The following is an 18,370-nucleotide window of genomic DNA, read 5'->3' on the forward strand; positions in this document are numbered from 1 at the left end:
CAGAAGGTTGGGTAACTCGCTCAAAAACACAGAAGTACTGAGGGAGGCAAGATTTAAGCTCATGTTGTCTCCTTCCGTGAGGTCTCTCTGAGAACACTGGGAGGAAAGTTATAGACATCCAGCCAGGAGGAAATTAAAATTGTCCCTTTTTGTCTGTAAACAAAGAAGGGAACAATAGAGGGGATATTGCACAGGCTGAGAGGTGGGAAACCAACACCAGCTCTTGGAGTAGTCTGAATTATGCCCCAGAGAGGACAAGTGGAACATGGCTAAAGGTTACTTATTTGTCAGATCATTAACATGGGACATGATACAGTGAGACAGAGGAGAGGAAGACTCACAGAAGAAAGATAAGCAGATGTCATATAAAATAAGAGTTACTGGGCTTCCCTGGTGGCGCAGTGGTTGAGAATCTGCCTGCCAATGCAGGGGACACGGGTTCGTGCCCCGGTCCGGGAAGATCCCACATGCCGTGGAGCAACTAGGCCCGTGAGCCACGACTACTGAGCCTGCGCGTCTGGAGCCTGTGCTCCGCAACAAGAGAGGCCGCGATAGTGAGAGGCCCGCGCACCGCGATGAAGAGTGGCCCCCGCTTGCCGCAACTAGAGAAAGCCCTCGCACAGAAACGAAAACCCAACACAGCAAAAGTAAATAAATTAATTAATAAAGTCCTACCCCCAACATCTTCTTAAAAAAATAATAATAATAAATAAGAGTTACTGATGATTTAGGCTCTTTCAGATTGAGGACTAAGCATTGCTCAACTGAAGGGGAAAGTTCAAAGTGGGTAGGTTGGTTGATGTATCCTCTAAACAAATAATATAGTGGCACTGGGTGAGCTAGATCCTCAGAAAACATCACTTATGGCCCTGTGTGCATATGGCACTGTATTAAGACACTATAACAAGGAAGTGAATAGTCAGGACTAGGAAAATAACAGACTAGGAGAGGCCACATATTATCACACAGCACCTTGTAGTGGAGGGAGAAGAACAGGGAAAGTTAAGCCCTGACAGGACCTCAGTGCCAGGAAGAGGGGATCATTGAAGCGGTTTTGAAGAAGATATGAAAGAATTGAGGCAGAAAACAAAAGCAAACGCATCCAATCTCCTGGAATCCAAGGGAGAAGAAAGGGAGAGAAGACCTGATGGGTGAATTATTATGTGCTGCGTACATTAAAGAATCAACTTCCTCAAATTAAATAAGGTATTCAGTTAAATTCTCAGTCCTCACAACAGTCCTGCCAGTTGAGTGTTGTCCCGTTTTACAGACGAGGAAATTAAGGCTCTGAGAGGTGGTGCCTTTCCAGCCATCAGACAGCTAGGGGAGGCAGGATCCACCTAGATCTGACTCTGAGGCCCTTGCTCCTTCCTCACTGCCCCAGTCACAAGTTGGCTAGGAGATGGGGGGGACTGGTTAGGTGCAGAGTCAGAAGCTATGAAAGGATGACGAGGATCAGAATGGATTCAGAGAAGTGAGGATGCTGGTGGTCTCGCTGAGTGAAACTGCTGTGGAACAGAAGTGGGAGAAGTTGACCACAGGGAAATTCACGTGGTCGGGTTCACGGTTCATTTGCCATGTGTGGCATTTTACTGTCTGAAACGTGGAAGAGTAAATATTAGCTGCATCCAACTTGTGCTTTTGGAGAATGTGAGTTCCTTGTTTGAAAATTCTTTGCAAGCCACATTTTAGTCTTTGGGCTTCCAGATCGGTACCTCTTCATATAATAGTTCCAAGAGAAATACTGGCTCCAATGTGTGGTTTTCTTTTTTTTTTTTTTGCGGTATGTGGGCCTCTCACTGTTGTGTCCTCTCCCGCTGCGGAGCACAGGCTCCGGACACGCAGGCTCAGCGGCCATGGCTCACGGGCCCAGCCGCTCCGTGGCATGTGGGATCCTCCCGGACCAGGGCACGAACCCGCGTCCCCCGCATCGGCAGATGGACTCTCAACCACTGCGCCACCAGGGAAGCCCGGTTTTCATATTTTTAAACTGATGGTCCTGTTGGCTACCTAGACATTCACACCAGCAAGACATCTGGAAGTTATGGGAATCCTTTCCCCCAACTAATACAGTGATTTGGCCATCTATGCTCAGTAATGTCCCCAGGTCTGACCTCCTTGCCCTTTTCAATGACCGGTGGGCCACTTAATGTTTGTGAGATTATGGGTTTGTGTGAATTGCAACTAACTGGTGAAAAAATAATTATAATTTGGGGAAATGAGGTTTGTCTATATCTGGAGTATGAAAAGAAGAATGGGCAAATGTTTTGTTTTAAAAGTACCTAAGTGTCTGTGGCATAGTAAGAAAATGTATTTCAGCTACTGACTTAATTTCTGTTATTGTTGCTGACTTATAGCCCTACTCCTCCTCTAAGTATGTGTCAGGTCTGAACATAATTCTTCTTTGTAGTCCATTGACTCTTGTAAAATAATGCTGTGATTATAAGGCTTCCTGAATACTGTTTTCAACATGTTAGTAATAACCGCATTGTACCTATCTGCTATACTTGGGTAAACATCTCTGTTGCTCAATTTATACTTAACATTGGTCATAGTGAAACATGTTTTCATCACTTGAAATCCAAATTTTATTTGCTGGGTTAGTAATGGCCACTTATTTCTGTAACATAAATTAGGATGTTGTGCAAGTTTGGTTTGCAAATAGGTTGACTCTTGAAGGCAACAAGTTTGCCTTGGAATCAGTATGAAGAGTCATTTGAGTTGACTACCTAAATATTCATGAAAATCTTTGTTTTTTTGGTTTTCAGAGAGTGGTAAACTTTGATAGTTATTATAAGGATAAAGGATTTAAAACTGGAATGGTTTTTTAAAACTATAGAGTCCACCTCCCTTCCTCTTCTCATTCCTTTATTTTTCAGGTTGGAGAAAGAACAATAGCTTAAGTGGCATATGACCTCCCAAGTGGCAGAACCCAGAACTGTCAGTCATTTCCACTTACTATCCACCAAAGTACTGTTTTCCTCTCATTGGCAAACAGTTCACTTGAAGGCACTGTGTTTTTCTACCCTAGATGTTGGGCTGGAAAAAAAAAGAAGCTGCCTTTTACATAAAAGCTCTTGAAAATGTTTCTCATACATCATATCAGCAGAACACAAAAGTTTCTTCCTGCCAAATGTCCCCAAGTCCTCTCTGCTTGAATTTTCTTCTCACTTTTCTTTTGAAAAGCCGTGTTCCCTTTGCACTTAGGAAGAACGAATCTTATTTGTCCTGACAGCAGTATGCAAACATCTGTTGCATCACAGTTCCCAAGCAGAGTAAAAAAACCAACAGTCCTTTTCTGAATTTCATTAGCAATGGCAGCAAACATTTCATCAGAACCTCAGAAGCAATCCAGAGAAGAAAAGAAAAATCAAGTTAGCAATTATATAGTTAACATTATACAAGATGAAAGCCTGCATTAGAAAATCCTGAGTGCTGTAAACTCTACTTTTGAATCTGCCTTCAGACTGTCTGTCCTTTCAAAATGTGGTGCCTGTTGGCGGGAGTAGGATTTGAAATGAAATTCATTGCAGGAGTAATAAATACAGTGTGTATGGTGAAACTGAATGTTTATGGAAAAGGTTTTTTGATAAGGACCGAATCAGGCCATCACAATGCTCAAGACATCTTTGGTTATGAAATAAGACCAAAGGTTTTTTAAGAGAGTCTCTGAAAACTTATTTATAGCTCTGTCCCTGAATTTGCAGTTGACCTGAAGGGGCAAGGATGAGCCGACAACTGGGGAGAACACAGAGTACCTCATCACAAGATATAACTTGTCCTGAGAAATCTTGTCCAAAATGTTACACGTTGATAATTCACATACGGAGGGAAAAATTTTTAACAAGCGCCCTGACACCTTGCTGCTCTGGAAGGGTCACTGCTTAGCAGTATCTGGTGTCATCCAGGTCTGCCTCATTCCCCCAGCATCCCTGAGCCAAGCACTTAGAGTTCTCCAAATGTACCTGGACCTCTCTTGCCTGTAGGCCTTGCGGGAGCTCCCCACCCTGCTTGGAATCCCCTTTCTCCTCTGGAAGCCATTGCTGAAGTCCGTAGAACTTATTCCACTGTATTTTAACGGCACTCTCTCCCCTGACGCTAGACAGTGAGTCATTTAGGTCAGGAGCTCTGCTCAGCCTTACTGATGTTGGTGAACACAGTACCCACCAAGATGACAGGCCCTCAGTTCATGGTGGTGGCTGGGTGGGGGGAAGAGGAAGAAGCAAGCAGACAACCTCCTGGGTAGCTTACATTTTAGGATGCATTTAAATAATAATAATAGTAATAATAATAATACTGGGGTAATATCAGAAAACCTGACTTTAATATTGCTTCCTTTAGTGTAATATACATAATAGGGTATCTGTGCAAATCACTGGAGTTGCTGCTCTTAAACCCATCCGCTGAGGATGATGGAATGGCAAGCATTGCTTTCTCTCACCTTTTTGCCTGTGCTCATCTTACCTCCTCTTCCTTCACGATTCTTCCCAGCATCACTGTCCCTCCTGCAGTCGTGTTTGGAAGCCTCCCGGTAAGCTCCCCTGGACCCCCTAAGCTCACGTCCATCCTGGTACTCAGCCCACCAGGATAGAGTCATGTGTTCTCTGGTCCATTTCAACCCCTGGCCTTGGCATCCTCCGTGCCTAGGAAACAGGGGTGGTCAGCAGACATTTACTCAGTGAAAGTTACATGAATCATTCCTTGAGCCCCCAAATGAGGAAGAGAAAATAGATTTTCTTGACATTTTATTCCCAATCCATAAGCTTTCAGTACTGTAGTCTCTTCTTACAACCTAAGGTTTAACCCTATTTAGGGCTACAACTTTCAGTTATCTGACAGCTGTGAGACTGCTACCAGAACTGCCATCCTGAAACTGGGTTAAAATTTGAAAGCTGATGCTCTTTACCGTGTCCTGACAATGATTAATTAAGTTTAATTGCCATCTTTGTATTAATTCTGAAAAATAAAGTAACTGAATTCATTCTGAAAAATAAGAGAAACCAGTCGTATTTTTAGCACTTATTCCTTTCTAGTTTGCCATCATCTGTAAATCTCTTGTCAGTTGAAGCACGTTTGACTGTATTCCATTCTCCTCACTTGTTTTCACTTTGCTGGTCAATCTCCTTACATGTTGAATCATATTTTTGGAATGAAATAGTCATAGGCTTTTTTATCATTAGCTATTTTACAATTTAATTTAGAAGAGGGAACAGAATGATAAAATTAAATACGAGAGGCCCTCTGTGTGTCATCAAGTACCCTCGTCTACTTTTGGTAACAAAAATAAAATTCCCTTTTAAATAATTTCTAGCTCATTCTGAACCAACTCTGTACAGCTGAATGGCCTTCAGACTGTGTGAAGATTATGAGAGAACTCATCTCTCCCTCACGATGAACCCAACCACGTTTTTCCCGACAATTAAAACTTTCCTTTTCTTAATTTCATTCCATCGCTCCTAATTATGAGCCCTGTAATTAGTGTGCTCATTACCTCCCCGGCACAGTGTCTCTTGCTCCTTGATGTTCCCCCTTTATGTATTTTTAGCCTCCTCCGCTATCGGCCCCTGAATTCCCTGCTACCTTTTCCCTCACAGGGCTGCTGGTTGAGGGACTCAGAGTGAGTCTTCCCCGGTCACTTAACCTGCTGTCTCACCACATTTGGCTTTTGTCTCAGTTTTCAGCTGAGGAAGAGAATTGTCCTCAGGGAAACCGGAGAGCTACTGTACAGCCTTGTCCTTCTGCGATGTTGGGGGATGTGTGCTAATGAGTCGATGCTGTCTCACTACTTCCTGCACAGTCCAGATCAGGTCCACACTCTAGGCTGGAGACTGTGGCTCAAACAGCATCACCCTCATTAGAAGCTCAGAAAGGTAGTTAGTTGAGACCTTTCAGTTTTTCTATAGAGTTTGTAAAGCAAGTTCTGAGAGCCTTTTTGCTTCTTTCCTTCCTTCCTTCCTTCCTTCCTTTGTTTTGTCCCTCCTTACCATCTTTCACTCCCATTAGTGCTACCTTTTGGAGCTCGTGAATGTCCGTAGACCGTACACTGCAGCACTAGAACTTGGACCCCCACAAAGGCTTTGAAAATGAACAAGATCAGCCAGTCGCCCTGCTTTGCGCTTTCAGAAACTGTCTCCAGGGTTCTCCTTCCTCATGATGTTCTTGTTACTGCCTGGATGTATTTGTTAGGTCCTTTTTTCCAAAGAGGGCAAAACGTTTCATCTCATCTTCACTGTATCCTAATGAAATAGTTGAGAAGAGACAGTGTTCGCCTGAAGGAACTTCAACACCTATCCCCCAATTTATGGTTAGAGCCCCGTGGTACCTAGTCTAGACTTAACCCACCCCGTTGAAGTCCATGCCTTACAGAGCTCTTCTCTGGGTCTTGCGCAGAACCGCTTTTCTGCAGAAGAGCTAGGGGGTGAACGGTGTAATTTTTAAGCCGCCCTTAAGATTGGATGCCAGGTATCAACCCTGAGCCCCTATCATGCGCTACACACTGTGATGCAGAGATGATGAGCAAAGGTGGTCCCTGTTCTTAAGCGGCTTACAGATTAGTCAGGGAGACAGTGGCAGAAACAGGTAATTACCGAGGATTTAAATTTGGGAGGGATGGGGGAGCCCCTGAGTGAGAAGCTTTCCCAGGGGAAGGCAGTGGCCTTGGTGAGATTCTCTGTGTTTCTGCGTGGCCCAGCCACTGTCAGGCCCGCTTCTGCCTCCCTTAGCAAGCTCGCTCCTAATTACCACCTGGCCTGGAGTATGTGAGCTCTCACTGAGAAAGAAAATTTATCCCTCCTGACATCTTTAGGTGTGAATATGGAAAAGAGTAAATGCTAAGCATATTGTCAAGTGCTGTGAATGTCACTGGACGAGGAAGTTTTAAAAGTGTGATTTCTCCATGTTTACAAAACGAACAAATGACTCAGATCTATTGTACACGCATTCACAAGAGCTGTGTCCTAAGCTGCTCCCGATTTTGAAGTCATGTGTCTTCTTCCTTTGCATGTGAGGAAGGTTTTATAGAGGGTGGAAAGGGGAGCGGGGAACAGAAGGAAGGCTTGGCCACAGGACTTGGTTCTAGGTGTGTGAGCGCCGCCAGGGCCCTTCCTCGGGCTCTGTGGTGTGGAAGATGCCCCATACCCCTCACCCCTTGCTTCCTTTCTTCTTTCTCTCTCTCTCCCTCCCTCCCTCCCCCTCCCCCTTCCCCTCATCCTCCTCCCCATTCTCCTTCTCTCTCTGTCTCTGTCATTTTTCTTCTTCCTCCCAGTTGGCAGGGATTTTTTCCCCCTTTGGTATGTTTTCTGTTAGGCTAACTTCAGACAAGACCCTGAAAACTGAAAACAGATGTCGAGGTGACGCAGAGCGTCTTGTGGGTTCATCACTCTCTGAAACCCCGACCGGCTCTGCGCACTTTGCAGGCTGGGAGCCGGGCTGCGTTTTGGGTGGCTTCGCTGACTTTGCGGCTGACAGGACTGTTGAGCCTCACTAGATCTGGTCCCTCGGGCTCTCACCTTTTAAAATTTCTTTCATATGGAATGCACTTTGGGGATTAGTCCACTTTCTATTTTTTTTTCTTTCTTTTTTTTTTTTTTGTTTTGCGGTATGCGGGCCTCTCACTGCCGCGGCCTCTCCCGTTGCGGAGCACAGGCTCCAGACGCGCAGGCTCAGCGGCCATGGCTCACGGGCCCAGCCGCTCCGCGGCATGTGGGATCTTCCCGGACCGGGGCACGAACCCGTGTCCCCTGCATTGGCAGGCGGACTCTCAGCCACCAGGGAAGCCCTATTCCCCTTTCTTTTTTCTATTCTTTTTTTTTTCTTGTTTAAAAATGACTACACTGTGCCACCATAAAGAAGAATTTTTAAATGGATCAAAAATAAACCTTGATACTCTTTATCAGATGCATGTAGAAAGGAAAAATAAGCATATTTAATTAATGCCAGATTCTGAGGCGTCTTGTAACTACCATGCTGGGTAAATCCTACGGAGTAACATACCTGATTAGACTTGAGGCCTGCCCTCACTTAGTAAGACAAATAATTCCCCCTTCACTGAGCTTTATCCCACAATGGACGTCTTCAGTGCCTCTTTACCTTTTATCGTCTGAAGATCAAAATTTATCATTTATTTTGAGAAGCTTTACAAAACAAAGTATGATATTGGTGCTGGCTTTATTCTGTTATTAAAGTCTTGCATTCTACACAGGAATTTCATTTTTGTTTTGTCTAGAGCTTCGAAATTAGAGGAGGTGGAAGAGAAGATGTTATATAAATTACGTTGTGTTGGATTACCTTGTAGGGGAGCAGATAAGTTTGAAATATTACAACTGTCATTAGGATAATAAATCTCGAATGTATCAGGGATGGAAATGGTGTCATAGTCCCTGTCTTACCCAAAGCTGAAGTGTTGCAGTTTTAAGGTTGAGCAACTAAAAATTGTAAAGCTCCTTTTTAAAATATTATGATCTCTAGACTTGATTTCGTTATCTGTTTCATTTTGACAAATTGAATAAACAAATCCATCCATCCCCATTGCCATGAGTCCTACTTTCTTCTTAAATATTACTTGGTCTCATAAACAGTACCGGTTATAAAAAGTACAAATGAAATAATTATTCTTCAAAAATTAAAAAATGCCCTTGATTCCTTCTCTACTGCCCGTTCACATATACAGTAGTTATGCCACCAGGACACAGTGGACTGCAATATTTTGTCATATTTTCTTTCAGTCTTTTTTCTGTATACCATATTTAAGATTATTTAATCACACTACATATATAGTTTTAATTTCATTTTTCCCACCTCTTGTTATAAGCATTTTCTGATGATAAAGATTGTTCTTAATTTCTATCAGATTTTGAGTGGTGATGTCACCATTCATTGAAATTCTCAGTCTGTCAGTCAAATATCTAGATTTCCCCAGTGTTTTTCTCTGTTATAAAAACTGCTGTACTTGAATGTCACTACATGTACAGTCTGGCTAAACTCAATAGACTTAAGATGATTTACACATTTTTCATAACTGATCATTATTGTACTTTCCCCTGGGCAAGGGAATAGAATCAGAGATGATATAAAGACATAGTGTGGAATAGTTTGTTTCTTGGAATCCGACCTCTATCATCTTGCCTTTTGGTAGTTTGCTATTGCTTTTTGGTAGTTTGCTTTTGCATTCTCTTTTGGAACAGAGAATGGAGAGTGGAATGACCTAGACGGTGTAAAATGGCTGCCTTTCTGGAAAAAAGTAATTAGATCAAAGACCGGCTTGTCTTTTTCTAAAATATTTGCCTACAGAACAGCCTTCTTTACTGTTTTCATCTTATTATCACAGTCAGTTTATAGATAACAATAATCAAAGCATTCTCTTGCTTTGGCAACCAGTCACTCAGTGAACATTTATTAAGTTCCAGCACCTTGCCTGGCTCCCTGAGAATATGAAGATAAATAAGGCAGAGCTCCTCCCCTCAAGGAATTCATAGTCTAATAGGGAAGATGGAGAAGTAAACAAATGGTTACAGCATCTACAAAGATATTCTGGGGGCTGAAGGAGGTATCACCTCTGCTTTGGGGCTTCACGGAGGAAATACTTGAATTAATTTAGTCTTGAAGTGTGGTCACAGATTGCTAGGGGAAGGGCTAGCAGAGAAGTAGAATAGCCTGGCAAGTGTGAGCAAACTGTAATGAGTTTGGGATGGATATGGGGAATGGGATTGAGGAGGGAGATGAAGATGCTCTGGGCCAACTAATGAAAAGTCTTGTTCTTGTGTTTAAGCGGCCATGGCTTTAGAAAGATGAGCTAGGGTGTAGAAGGAGGTTGGGGAGAGACTGAGGCAGATAGATAAATAAAGAACTTTTGCAATATTCTAAATAGGAAGGCTGGGGACTTGAATTAGGACAGCAGCAGTGAGCATGAAAAAAAGAAGGAGACAGAGTCAAGGTAGTTTAAAGATAGAGATTGGAAAGCATATAGAAATAAGTTGCATCTACTGTGTTGGGTACCTGGATAGGTGGTATTCGCAACCCTCTAAAATAAGGAAACGTAAGATGGACCCAGATGGGATTTCTCATCTTCTGATCTTTGCTTGTTTCATACTCTTCCGTGGATCTAAACAATTGAGAGTTGTATACCTTCTCGATGCTGGCAAGTCAGTTTTCCTATCATGTGGTTTTCTAGTTAATTGCCCAAAGCAAAGAAATAGAATGTGTGCATTCGGTGGTCTGCTTTTTCTTAGAAACCTAGAGATGGGCATCAAACCTTCTCTGTACTTGCATAACAAGTACTAAATGCATGTACTGAATTTGGGGATATTTTCAGTATTTATTGACTTAAAGTGGATATTGTATGACCAGATCTCAAAGGATTGGTTTTTGTCCCGCCAGTAGAATGCACCGGGTTCTGATTACTTTAAAACCCTCGTATTTTGACATATGACGTATTTTGACAGTATTTAAAGAAATGGAGGCAAATTAATACATGATGTCAGCTGAGGACAAAGAACGTGTCTAAAACAACAGCAGATAAATTAACAAGTGCATGATAATGTGACAGGGTACATCTTATGAGAATCTCAGCTCATTTGGAGGTTACAAGCTGAAACTCTTTATTCAGTTTACTTTCAAGATCTTTAGAGGAGTTTGTTGAAAGAGCTGTGGAAGTGAAAGCGGCCAGGAAACTAAAGATGTTGGTAGTGCCCTGTCAGCTAACTACAACTGGGCTAATTTAGGCCTCCCTCTGCCCTGGGCATGGAAGGGCTCATCCCATTCAGAATCCTGGGTCGAGCAATCTTGTGGTTTCTCTTTGGGTGAGTCCATAGCACATCGTTTTCATTTACTAGAGCATATATGTTGCAGGTACCCACTCTGCTAGCTCCGTGGGAATTCTGAGTAATAATATTAATAATCATAACAATATTTATTGACCCCCTGCTATTTGCCAGACACCCTTCGAAGAATTTTTCATACATTAGTTCATTTAATCCTCATACAGCTCTGTGAAGTAGGTTCATTCTCTGTGAAGTAGACTGTAAACTCCACTTTACAGCTGAGAAGATGGAAACAGAAAAAGGTAAAGTAACTCACCCAAGAGCTCCCAGCTGATAAAGTGATGGGACCAGGATTTAAACCCGGGCAAGCTGTCTCCGAGCCCATGTTCCTAAACACGCTAATCCTCACTGCCTGAGTGTCCTTCCCTCTTCTTATCACACCTCCCTGGAGAGCCTGGCTTAGTCATCACTTTCTCAGGGAGGTTCACCTTGATTCCTCACCCCACCTTCCGAGATCTTCTAGGTTACTCCTCTTCTTTGTACAAAAGATATTTGTTATTTCACTCACTGCACAGAATATAAGTGTTTGTATCTGTCTCTCCCACCAGACGTGATTTTAATCCTCTTCATATCCACGGGCATTTGTGTAGCCTTTGGCACAGAGCAGGTGTTCGATGAATACAACTTGAGTTGAGTTGTTTTGGCTTGAACACACAATGCTTGTCCTCAAGGAGCTTTCAATCTACCTAGAAAAGAAGTTCCATCCACATGAAACAACTGAATAATGAAGAAATTTAAGCTAAAAGAGTATGGTATATACAGTAGGTGTTATAGGATTTCAAAGGAAGGAGATTGGCTGCAGGGATTGGGTTGGGTTGAGTTTGGATGCATCAGATTGTGTTTGGTTGGACTGGATTGGATTGGATTGGGTTGGATTGAATTGTATTGGATATATATAGCTTCTTCCAAATGCGTAGAATCTGAGATGAATGTAGATTATAGCTAACTGAAGAAGGAAGAATACTGATCAAAATGTTGACCTGAGGTAGCTGCGAATTAAATGCTCATGTTTAAGGGGGCAGCAGAGTTGTTTCAGACAATGTGAGCTGAAAGGTCCTCCTCATTGTCACAGATCAATTATGAGCTCCTCAGAGAGGCTGACCCTGTTCGTTCCTGGGAGCTTCTTGCCACAGTATCTTGTATGTGCATAGCCCTCACAAGACTGCTTTGTGTTGTATGTATCTGTCCTGTGTGACTGAACTCCCTGAGGGCAAGGATTATTTTTTGCCAATACCAAGCATACAACCTGGCACAAAGTAGTGATAAAAATAACAATAGCAGCAACAATTTACAGTTATAAAGCATTGGTTTATAATAAAATATATACATGATAAATAACGTTTATCAGAACCTAACTATGTTCTATCCATTGTTCTGATTATTAACTCAATCTACCTTTGCTGAATATTTTTTGTTGAAATTGTGTTTGTTGAATTTTGCTATCCTATGAAGATTATAACACCTAGGAAATTTTTAATTCTGTAGGCCCTTTCTGGACGTGATCTGCATTTTAATTCTGCAAAAGCTGTTCACACACAGAAGAGTCTTAGCTCTTAGCCAGTGCCAGAGAGTTTCAAAACTAGGATTCCCTCAATAATAACTTGACCCAACCAAAGTGCTAGCATTCAGGGCAGGCCACTCATCCCAGGAAGAAACTAAGAAGCATTCAGGACAGGCCACTCATCCCAGGAAGAAACTAAGAACAAGGCTAGATACCCATTAGTAGTAGAGTAGACCCTGAAACAATGCGCACGCACGCGCGCGCACACACACTTCTCTTAATTCCAAGCCAAAGAGACTGAGCCTGCTGACCCACTTCTTTTTCCGTTTGGAGTCTAAGACATGTCCGAGTTCACAGATGAGGCCACTCATAACGCCGCCTGTGGGCTGCTTGGTGGGGCAACAACTCAGGAGTCGGCACAGACACATATGCAGACACTGTGACTGCAGAGCTTCCAACTTGGAATCAACCTTCTTTTGCAGGTCAGGGAGGGGATCACCCATGTACCAGCTGAGCTGCTCCAAATACGCCATCCCAGAACAGTGCAAGTAAAATAATCCAGGCAGCCCAATAAGCATTTCAGGCAGGCAACAAATATTTGTAAAATATTTGCTACTAACTTTTAAGGGAAAAGTGCTTTTAGAAAAATGTCTGAGGCTTAATTGAAAAAGCACATAGCAATCAACTTTTATTCCCAGCTGACGTAAGACTGTCTGTCAGCCAAATTTGGGTTGCCTGAAGACAGACAAGTGACTAATACTAGGGCTGTGTGTGGCCAGGCCCAAGTGTATTTTCTGACCACAAAACCATGTCTGGATTCTCCTTTGTAATTACTACACGGCCTGCTATAATCGTAACACTTACATTTACTTGCTGCCTTTGACGTGGAATTCAGGGTCCAAGGCTGTACCCCAAGCTAGAGTGAAGTCCTCTCTGTTATTTGCCTAAAACCTATAAAATCATTATTGTGTGAGACATGTGTGTGTGTCTGTGTCTGTGTGTGTCTGTGTTGCCGCATCTGTTAAATATGTTAAGTATATCCTTGTGAAAAGTATGCCCACTCCTGCCTTGTTGGATGAAGCACTTCACTAATGGGATGTTTATTGAACACCTACCACTACATGCCAAGGACATTTTAGAACCTAGGAAACAGCGATGAACAAGACAGTGAAGTCCCTGCTTTCCTGGAAGAGAACAGGAGTAGGGGAGAGTAGAAGAGAGGGAGACAGACAAGAAAGTAGCCCTTAAAGAGATGCCCTGTGCAGCCACAACAGAGCGATGGGGTAGAGGAGGGCTGGTGTCTTCTTTCGCTTACGAGGTCAGAGAAGCCTCTCCAAAGTGATGACATTGAAACCGACATTTTAAAATGACAAGGAGGAGTAGCACAAGCAAAGATCCGGAGGGCAGAACATCCCAGGCAGGTTAAGATAGCAGCCGAAGACGAGAGAGAGCTTGGCATGTTCCAGAAGCAGAGGAAAGACCGGTGCGGCTCGAGCACGGTGGGTGAGAGGGGGACTGGTCAGAGGAGCTGGCTGTGTAGGCCCCTGTAAGAAGCAGGCGGGGGTGGAGGGGTGGAGGTCGTGCCCCCTGTAAGAAGCAGGGATTCTAGTTAGGAGGCTCCTGAAGAGGTCTGGGCAGAAGGCCATAGTGCTTTGGACTAAGATGCAGTAGAAATCGAGAAAAGAGGCTAGATTTCGATTTAGGGAATATAGTTGAGAACCAGTCAACAGAACTTGCCAGTGGTTTGGATGTGAGGAATGAAGGGAAAGGAATAATCAAGAATGATTCCAGGGACCTCCCTGGCGGTCCAGTGGTTAAGACTCCACGCTCTCAATGCAGGGGGCACTGGTTCGATCCCTGGTTGGGGAGCTAAGATCCCGCATGCCTCACAGCACGGCCAAAATAAATAAGATAGGTAGGTAGATAGATAGATAGATAGATTCCAAAGGTTTGGGCTCGAGCACCTAGGAGGAGGATGACTGAGATGAGGATTTAGCTGTTCACTGACAGCCATCACTGATTAACCGTGAACCCACATCTTGGGATCCAATAAATGCCCTCCCCCACCTCCTAACCTCACATCACTGGGGAATATTCATAGACTTTTGGAAATCCTTGATTGTTTACCTAATTACTACTACAAGCATTTTCATGTCTTCTCCTTTTGGTTTTTATTTTATGACATCAAAAAAAATCCCATTCAAGTTACTAACTCAGTCCTGATACATCCCTCCTGGGTGCTCTGTAGATATTAGTTCCTGCCCAGGTTTCCCTCCTCAGCACTTCGCTTGGGTGCCTTGGGCCCCGGGCATGGATGTTAGGTGTGGGTCTGAGACCCATCTGGGCGGAAGCTGACAGCTGGCGCGTATACTTCTGACAGCATATGCCTTGTTTATGTGGATGGAAAACAGTGTGACTCATCATCTTGTTCTTCCTTTTTTAATCAGAAATTCTTTTTGAGATCTCTTGAATAACAAACGGATTTAATCTGCTTACTTCTTTGTTATAATGGTGATATTTTCTACTTTTGCCTTAAAAATATCGTGGAGGCTTCAGTTTTCTTGTCTATTCAGTAGGAACAACAATAGAGTTGTTCTTCGTGGGTGTTTTGTGCAGATTAAATGAAATAATGTATATAAAGTGCTTGGCATAGTAGCTGCTATGTAGCAGTCAGTAAACTTGAGGTATTATTAGTAATAAAATAATAATCTGGGGGAGGGAGGGATGGCTCCCAGAACCTATACACTGGTTTTAGTATTCAAATTAAGCAGGCCAAGAAAGTAGAGCTATACATTGATTTACTGTACTAACTCCCTGCCTGACTTTGGACAAAACCTATAATGTCTTTGGATCTCCATTTTCTCCAATAAATGAGAGAATAAGGATAAATAACCTCAGTTTAAAACTTTTGTGATTCTAGTAGACGATCTGTATTTTTTCTCTCCAATCTTCCTTTCAGCGGCCTTATCAAAATGTTTTGTCTTTGGGCTTCCCTGGTGGCGCAGTGGTTGAGAGTCCGCCTGCCGATGCAGGGGACGTGGGTTCGTGTCCCGGTCCGGGAAGATCCCACAGGCTGCAGAGCGGCTGGCCCCGTGAGCCATGGCCGCTGAGCCTGCGCGTCCGGAGCCTGTGCTCCGCAGCGGAAGAGGCCACAGCAGTGAGAGGCCCGCGTACCGCAAAAAAAAAAAAAAAAAAAGAAGTTTTGTCTTTTTGTATAGATTAGCGTTAAGTGACATTTATTGCCAGATGTGACCTTTTGTTTTAGCACACTGTAGAATCCCAACGTTAATATCACTTTCGATAAATATAGATTTCGGGTGAGGAAATGTTCTAGCTCAAGAGAACTTTAGCTGTTGAGGCTCTTTCTCTTTTTAGACTCTCGGTCCGTGGGCTATTACTCACCATTGGCATTCTTTCCCAGTCTCACTTATGTCACCTTCTTCTTTCGTGATCGCTGCTGTTGATAGCCACCTACAGCTTCTAAGTTCCCCACTCAGCCTTCCCTAGTGGTTGGCATTGCATTTGAGTTGCGCTTTCTTGCTTCCTCTACTTTTTGAAATTTAAAAATAGAAAATTAAAAAAAAAAAAACCCACAGTCTTTCACATTGGCTGAACCCTGTTATTCATCCAACAGATTTTCTGGTGAATTCCACAGTATAACGTATACGGTCAGAAATCTATCAGTTCAGAGGAAGCCCTGTGAGAAATGGACAAACAGATACTTTTATTTTGACTGTCAAACGCACAATCAGAAATGGGCGGCAGCAGCCCGCAAGAGGAGGCTTTGGAAAGTCAAGAGAATCAGAATACCTCTCAGCTCTGCTCCTTGACTTTTCTCCTTACCTGTCCAACTTTCCTGAACCATCGTGAAGAATAATTGGGTTGGGGCTTCCCTGGTGGCGCAGTGGTTGAGAGTCCGCCTGCCGATGCGGGGGACACGGTGTTCGTGCCCCGGTCCGGGAAGATCCCACATGCCGCGGAGCCGCTGGGCCCGTGAGCCATGGCCGCTGAGCCTGCGCGTCCGGAGCCTGTGCTCCGCAACGGGAGAGGCCAGAACAGTGAGAGGCCCGCGTACCACAAAAAAAAAAAAAAAAAGAATCATTGGGTTGGTAAGAGGACTCTTTTTTAAGAGTCTGACTCTTGCGCTATTCATACCAAAGACAGGTCCTGGGAAGCACAAAGACTCTTCATAGATCTAAGGAAAATTATTTCAGAAGCCGCAACTCACATCATAGCAAACATACTAAGCTATGGCAACTTCCACATTAAATATAATTTTATGGCTGGCAAAATTTTTTGAAGGTATTTTTACAATTTTGCTTTGGAAAACGGTTGGCTACAAGTAAGTGATTTAACCTATAATTGGCTATTAATTTCTCAGCAATTATCTTAGCATACTTGGGAATTATTAAATTAAAACCTAAATCCAGCGTATATATTGCTTCCGAAGGAAATATTTTTGGTTACCAAATCAACAATTAATGAAGTTAACCCAACATTACATTTTGTAGACCTTTAAAATTATTTTCCGTTTTGTAGTTATCCTGTTTTGAAACCAGTAAATGGTTTTCAAGGTCTCAGACCTTTTTATCGGCCCTTGAAAAGCTGAAAGGCCCCAGGCATCATACCTTAATGACCAATGGTTAGAAAACGCTCTGTCTGAGAAATCCTAAGCTCTGAGGGCTTCACTCTTGCCTTCTTCAAGGAATAAGCGCTGTTTGGGGGACATTTCTCTAAGAAAATACAACAAGCTGTCATATAAATAGCACTAGTTGCTAAAACAAAGAGAAACCCCTACCAAAAAAACAGAGTAATTGGGGGCAGAATCCCTGGGTCTCAGCCATAAGTTCACTGGGTGACCTTGAACAAGTGCTCTGTGGCCCTTTTCCTGTCCCCAGTAGTACTTTTCCAGCGTATACTTCATCTGGCCAAGGGGGAAGGCCAGGGCCAGCAGTTGTAGGAACTAAAAGATGTGCAGAACCATCTCAACTTAATAAAAGGGTCTCCCTCACACATTAAAAGCGAGGCACTTTTTAATGTCTATATTCAATATTTTGCCAAAATGAAAGAAGGAAGGGAAGGGAGAAGAGAGAAAGGGAGGGGAAAAAGGAGGAGGAAGGACTACACTGTCACTGCACTGTCACACTTGTGTTTAAAACACTACTGATCTTTGATTTCAGTGCAGAATGACAAGTCTGCCTTCTCCAGAAGGAAAGGCTTTCATATGAGATTCTCTCAGTACCCCATCCAGAAGCCATCTATTATCTAGTTTCCCTTGGTGAGGGGCAAGGACCATGAAAAGAACACAGATACCAGAATCAAATAAGTTGTATTCAAAGCTAGCCCTACCGCTCATTTACTCAGCAGTTCTCAAAAGTGTGGGCCAGGAACGCCTAGGGTACTCTGAGAGCCTTTCAGGGTACCCACAAGGTCAAAACTATCTTCATAATAATACCAAGATGTCATTTGCCCTTTTCACTCTCTTTCTTTTCATAAGTGAGTTTTTCCAGAGGCTATGTGATGTGATATCACGACAGACCGGACACATATACACAGATATCAAAATCCAACTACCTTATGATGATCTCTGATAATATCTGAAGTGGAATCTCCTCCAAATCTTTTAGAAAACTCCACTAATGGAATCTAGCTGAGAAACTGAAGGAAGAAAACTATAATACATACTTCTTCTTCACTCATTAGTGAAGTTCTTCACTCATTAGGCCCTTTTCTTTCTTTGACCAAAGCCTACAAACTTTTTGCTCCTTTATCAGGTACTGTGTCCTTTGATTTAATTTTATTCATCCCCCAAAATGAGAATAATTCCAATGAAGTATTCCCTGACTTTCGATGTACAATGGATTACTAGAGTTATATTTATTGCTCTGCCCTGCAGACCGTGATACTCACCTCTCTGCCACCATAGAAAGCATCAGAAACGTCATTGTTGTTGGAAGTTGCCTCAAGGAGCCATTACACTATGGAGTGGATGGAAAGACATATTTTAGGATAAATATAATTTTGCTCACTTATTTTCGTTCTTTGAAATTGT

At 43.0% G+C, this 18,370-nt stretch overlaps 1 protein-coding gene across 1 annotated transcript in view; it reads left to right on the top strand.

Annotated features, from left to right (window-relative positions):
• Window positions 1–18,370, top strand: part of NSMCE2 (NSE2 (MMS21) homolog, SMC5-SMC6 complex SUMO ligase) — a 216,613-nt gene that overhangs the window by 189,178 nt on the left and 9,065 nt on the right. The gene's annotated exons all lie outside the window — the stretch shown is intronic.

Source organism: Phocoena phocoena, chromosome 17 (assembly GCF_963924675.1).
Source record: "Phocoena phocoena chromosome 17, mPhoPho1.1, whole genome shotgun sequence".
Classification (NCBI taxonomy): Eukaryota; Metazoa; Chordata; class Mammalia; order Artiodactyla; family Phocoenidae; genus Phocoena; species Phocoena phocoena.